Source organism: Dioscorea cayenensis, chromosome 17 (assembly GCF_009730915.1).
Source record: "Dioscorea cayenensis subsp. rotundata cultivar TDr96_F1 chromosome 17, TDr96_F1_v2_PseudoChromosome.rev07_lg8_w22 25.fasta, whole genome shotgun sequence".
NCBI lineage: Eukaryota > Viridiplantae > Streptophyta > Magnoliopsida > Dioscoreales > Dioscoreaceae > Dioscorea > Dioscorea cayenensis.
This window is the reverse complement of record NC_052487.1, coordinates 19,251,344-19,257,719: the sequence shown is the minus strand read 5'-3', so window position 1 is coordinate 19,257,719 and position 6,376 is coordinate 19,251,344. Positions and strand designations below refer to the sequence as shown.

Genomic DNA, 6,376 nt, shown 5'->3' with positions numbered 1-6,376 from the left:
AAAAAGGGTGGACCAAGATGCAGTGCAAAGTGAGCCCACAACTCAAATTCAAAGCATGGAAAAAAACAAATCTCAATCAATTCTTCACTGCCAAAACCAGACACAACTCTCAGACAATTTTATAACAAGACATGCAACAACAAGATGAGAAACAACCCCAAATGAAACACACCCAATTTGCTCCCACTCACCAGAGAGACAAAAAGCATTGATCTTTTTTCTTTTATTATTATTATTATTTTTTTAAAAAAATAATAATAAAGAACCCTAACTACAAAATAAATATCTAATTTTTCAAGGATTTTCTTGGTATTGTGAAAAAAAGGGATGGTGGGGACTGGAGAGTGACATTTGTAGACTGGCTAGAGACAGCATCTTTAAATTGAACAGGAGCTTGCACCAAATTTTGGTTGTAGAGGGGTCCACCAATAATTAAAAGAAACAATCATCATGTCATCAAGGGTGTCCATTTCCAATTACTCACATGAGGCTCATCTCATCCATGTACATCTCTGTGAAAAACAAAGAGCTGTAATATCTTTCAATTCATAAAAGAGTAATTTTGTTTCTAGTAAATAATTTGGCCTTTTTTGTTTGCTTGACCATACAAAAATGAAAAGTTGTTTATATATTTATATAAAATTTCTATAGACTTATTATACTTGCTTGCAAATCATTATTATTTATATATACTCTCAGATTAAAAATTAATTAGTTTTTTAATATAAAATTTCAAAGTTGATTTTTAGCTATAGTAAAGGCATATATACATACATACATAAAAATAATTTTTGTGAGAATATATTAACACTAACCTATATTTCATGCACATTTTTTTTCAAAATAAATTTCATTTTTTGACAAATTTGTATGCATTCAACCAGTGATATAGGATTCAAACTGCAAACCTGAATCCACACTAAGGGCCTGTTATTATCATTGCATGTAACAGAATTTGAACTTGGGACACTTGAATGTCTTACACCATATTTTTCACAGTAAAAACACTGTAGGTGAGCAATAAACCCTTTGATTTTTTAAAATAATTTTACTAAATTATCTCTACCTCATTAAGCTAGTAAATATAAACATGAATATATATATATATGGATAAATAAAAAATAATAATAATAATAAGTTTTAAATTTCAAATGGTACCCACAGCATCAATGTTCACGGTTGTTGAGTCCATGAAAGTATGCAGGCAGGGGAGGGGAAGATATAATTATTGAGATGGAAGATGGGAAGCTGGGTCTGCAAGTCTTCAAATGAAGGCACAAGTTAGAACTACCTGGCAGTGATCTCTGCACTAAGTACTTACTCACAGTCACAGGGTGCTCAAATATTCAAACTTATCTGAGTTGCAATGGAGAATATATATGTATAAATATATACAATGTGTACAAACCAACACGGGCATTAATTTATTGCCTCACCACGTACTATTTACTGTTCAACCGTGCATTAAAAGAAAATCCAACATCAAAATTTTGCATGAAAATCAAATATCGACCCACACATAAACCTTAATAAACTTATTAGTGCATGTTAGACTTATAGAACATAAGTGAGAATTTGTTTGCATATATACCCTTCTTGAAAACGACTAAAAAAATCGTTTGGTTCGTAGTAATGAAGCATTATAAATATGATCATAAAAATGTGATAGAAAACAAGTAGAAAACTAAAGAACGAAAGCTCGACAAAATTTTGCAGCCTCAAGCAGCATCGGTAGTATACCTCATATTTGTAGGAATACTGGAACAGAACTAGTTCATTGGCAATTAAAAAGCCTACCAAAATTGAATAGCCCACTGGTGGAAGATCCATCAAAAATTGAGTATACATACAGGTGAAATTCAAATAAAGTCATCTGTTTTTGGATACATGAAATTATGACTGTTCTATCATCCATTACAAAAATATCAACCCTGCAAAATGAAAATTAAAAGTGGGACAAGCGAGAACTAGCACATGTTTATCACAGAAACAAGGGTTCTTAGTTTCGACCGAGTGTAGGAAATTGCGAAGGGTCTGCGATTAAAGGAGCTACCGGAGTGCTTGAAACAGCATCCCGAAAACCGCCTCTGGATGGCCCGCGATCACCACGTCCTCTACCACGAACTCGGTCACCTTGATTATAATACCTCTCTCCTTCAGCAGGCTTCAAAAACTCATTGATGCCCACCATCTAACAAAAGTAAAGGCTCGCATCATGTAAGAGTTATGCAAAGATGTGATTACAAGCAATGATAAGACACCCACCTTCCTTCCTTGCTCTTCATGATCGGCATTCTCTTTTCTTTTGCTTGCATCCGTCAGTGCCCTACCAAGAAGATCATTTTAAATGAGACTTAATAACCCTTCATAAAAGGGGTAAGGATGAGGTGTACATTAAGGCAAATTACCAACTTAATGAAGATCTCATCGTTTCCTTTCTTAATTGACAATCGCTCCATTGATTCAAACTCCTTATCAAAATCAACTTTACGCAATTCAGTCTTCATTACAAGAAGAGCTTTCCGCTTCTCCTCTCTTATTTTCTCGTATTCATCCAGAGTCATCTTCTGATCGAAACAGTTTAAGAAAAGGAATGTCACCCAGAAGATGAGAAACACATGAAAATATTGATGGGGTTGCAAATCCAATTTCATAGAATTTTAAGAGTCAGGAATTTAACACAACACAGAAAATGCTTCTTGTGTGAGTTGAAGATAAAAATATGAAAAATATACCTTATGATTATCTTAGCTTAAAAAAAGATATGAAAAAAAAAGGGAACGTGAACTCCTTTTGTCGAGCTCTCCTTTCGTGATGGGGATGAAGTCACTCAGATGAACAAGGATGGAAACCAGCAATAAGGGTTAAATGAGCTAATGCTACTCCCATGCATCCACAATTCAGATGCAAATGTTTAACTGCTAGGATTAGATGCAGCTGAAAACAAGCTAACATCATCCACACATGCTGCCAAATTTTGAGGTTTCAAGAAACATTGATGAACAAGATGTATATACATATAAAATGGACATAAAAAGATAATAATTCTGACAAGGATGCATGGCAATAAAAGAAAAGACAAGAAAAGATAGAAGAGTTATAAGACTATAATTGAACTATTTCTAATCAAAGCACCCATGTCAAGAGGGAAGAGAATTTAAATTGATGGAGCAAAAGGGATAAATAGACTTAGAATTAAATGGATGGAGATGATGAGAAATGATGCCTACAAGACAAACAAGAGCGAAAGGTGCTGAATAAAGAAAATTGAAGAATAGGTATAAGTGTTACATAAAGAAAATTGCAGGATATTACTTATAATTAACTTAAAATTTCTTCTAAATGATTTAAATAGGTGGTCACATTCACAAATAACCCATACGGGCTCAAATATGTACGACAGCTCCATGCAATTATACATGGTACGAGCATGCCAGCACCCTAATCTGCCATGAGATGAAATTTCCAAGCAAGCTAAGAAGATGGAGTTTCTAAGTTGTTTTGAGGATTTGCACAACAATATGTACAATGACAAACAGTTGAAAGGACAAGTCCTAAAAGAAATATTGTGGCATAAATACCATATGCAGCTGTTCCAAGCTCTCTTCAGTAAGCAACACAATATTGCTCAAACAAAAATCTGAAGCCTAGGAGGGTTTTCCTCTATGCCTGCAACGGAACCAAGTGGCACAAACATATGAGCCAGCCACATAGTTCTCTCAAAGGCAATTTAAAGTAAAGTACAGTGCTCACAGGTCAGATCCAAGAAGCCAGGATGTAGTCCATGTGTTGAAGAGCAATGAAAGAAAATTATAGAAGTGGTGCAAAAAATAGAGAATAACTCATGCTTCTAGCATACATTTATGCCAAGGTTAACTCTTTAACCTTTCCATCCAGTTCAGCATAGATGTGAGGAAATAGATCATAATAAAACTTTGTCTGTCCATATAATCTAGTGAATACAAGTTTGTACCAAACAGAAATAATAACATAAAAAATAATCACATATGTAAGTGGCCGGACAAGCTACAACCCACATACAACAAACTCCTGGATCTAGGTCAGTAAATATAATATTTGTGGTTCAGCAATTCAAAGGGAAATATTTCTAGTAATGGTTTTCAATGGTCTTCACTTGTTCTTAAACTCGACCAACTACTAGAAAATAATTGTATCAGTTGCTAGGTCCAACAGTACTGCATTTACAGATTAAGGTCCACATTTTTTTCCCACTAGGCAAGCAAATCAAAAAACAGGCAATGAACTTCACAGATAAATACAAGGCACGCCAAGCCAAAAGTCAAATAATTTTCAAGAAAGAAAAACAAACATCCACTTTTTGACAACAAACTAGATAAAAATAATGCCATGGAAAAGGAAATTAACATTATACATACAATATCAATTCATGCCAACCGTGACAAACAAGAATGCATGACTTCATATAATTGGTGGCATAAAACCTCAAAGCCCCTGACAGAGAAAACAGATTTGTGCTAAAAGAAGCATGTAGAAGACAAATTCAGAATGTGTGCAGCTATTCACAAAAAGAGTGAGTATCAACTATCAAACAGGAAGATAAATTGTAAGATATGCTAGAAGAACCAAGGTAACAGATGAACATAAATAGAGAACAGAAAATCATAAGGCAAACCATATTTAGTGGGAAGGAACTGTGATATGACAGTTTCGTAATTGGTACGGTGCTAAAGTTTCATTCAAAGGTTTTCATGTGCAATCCAAACTCCCATTAGGGCTATTGAAGGAATATTATGTAGGGTATCATCATTCATGTAGAGAAGTATTACGCAGGAAATAGGTAACTAAAGCTCATATAGATACTGACATTAATAATGCAGCACTAAGGCATGCCATAGAGATCAATTGTGAACAGACAGACTTAGACAAACATGATAAGTTTGACCAATAGAAGCCCAAGCTGCGGTTGTATTGAATGTTCCAAAATCTAAAATAAGATATCAATTAATTACCATGGTGGCAAATATCCGATCACTAAGCTACATTCAAATTAAAGAGCTCACCTTGTCCTCATCCTTCTCTGTTGCATCATTTGCAGCCACATCCTTAATTTCCTTGCTCATGGCATCCTCTTGCTCAGGCTGCTTCTCAGTCACAACATTCTCCTCGATGTTTACATCATCCACTGTCTCCCTATTCAATCAAACAGTGAGGTAAACTCCAAGGATTAAAAAACCACATACAATCACAAAACAATATAACCAAAAATAAGTCAGAAAAGAACAATCTCAACTGCACGACACCACCATCTGTCGGTGTTCCCCAGTTCCCTCTCCCTGCTCCCTCACGTTTCATCTCCTACCCACGTCCAGTTCCACTCCTACGCTCATAAATTCTTCTTGGAGGGGCTCAGAGTCTCCCCCAGCCTCTCCATTCCCATACCCACCACGCCGTCCACCACGAGACGACTGCCGCCGTCCTACGTAGGCCCCATGACCACCATCAAAATTCTTCTCCCTTTCAAAAGGTTTCACAGCATCTCCATCCTCACCACCACCATAACCCCCAGCAAATCCAAACTCTCTGTTCGGCCCATTCCTACCTCCACGCGCACCCCTTCCACTAGCAGGCCCGCCACACCCAGCACCACCTCTCCCAGGAACGCCACCGCTCCAAGCTTCCCTCACTGTAAATCCAAACAAACATCAGCAAACACAAATGAAAAAAAATCCAGTTTTTCGCAAAATTTGGACCGCAACTCACCAGCCTGAGCAGGGGGGAGTGGTTTGGAAGGGAGTTTCGCCACCACACCAGCCGAGGCCGCAGCAACAGCATTGGCAAGCTTCTTAGCACTGACCTTAACCTTCTGGGAAGCAATCAACTGCGAGGGATCATCGTTATCGTCGTCGCCAAGGATATCGAAAAAATTACCAGTGGCCATCACCAAGGCCTAGGATTTCCAACAAAAGCTTCAACCAATGGGGAGCAAATCACAACAGGGAACCCATCGAATGCAGCACCAGCGCCACGAAACCCTAAAATCGAAGAAGCTCTCGGCGACGCCGGAGAGGAAGAGAGTGAGAGAAGTGGAACCCTAGACGCACTCTCAGTGAAGAGTCCATGTAGAACATTTGGACGACCACCTTTCGACATTGTTTATTAATTAGTATTATATTCCTCCTGAAATGACCCTTTCGACCATACTACTTCATCTTAATTACATATTTACCATTAATGATAAAATTACCTGCAGCTTCAAAACAATATGTTCTCAAGACTTATGTATATTTATATATATATATATATACCATCACCAAGAAACCCAAATTTAACTTCTTACACACACACACACACACACATATATATATCTTGAAAAATTGCTAAGTTGTGTTGGATA

The 6,376-nt window shown here is 36.8% G+C and overlaps 1 pseudogene; it reads right to left on the bottom strand.

Moving 5' to 3' along the window:
- Nucleotides 1–1,802: 1,802 nt before the first annotated feature.
- LOC120280872 lies at nucleotides 1,803–6,107 on the bottom strand (annotated as a pseudogene).
- Nucleotides 6,108–6,376: the final 269 nt, after the last annotated feature.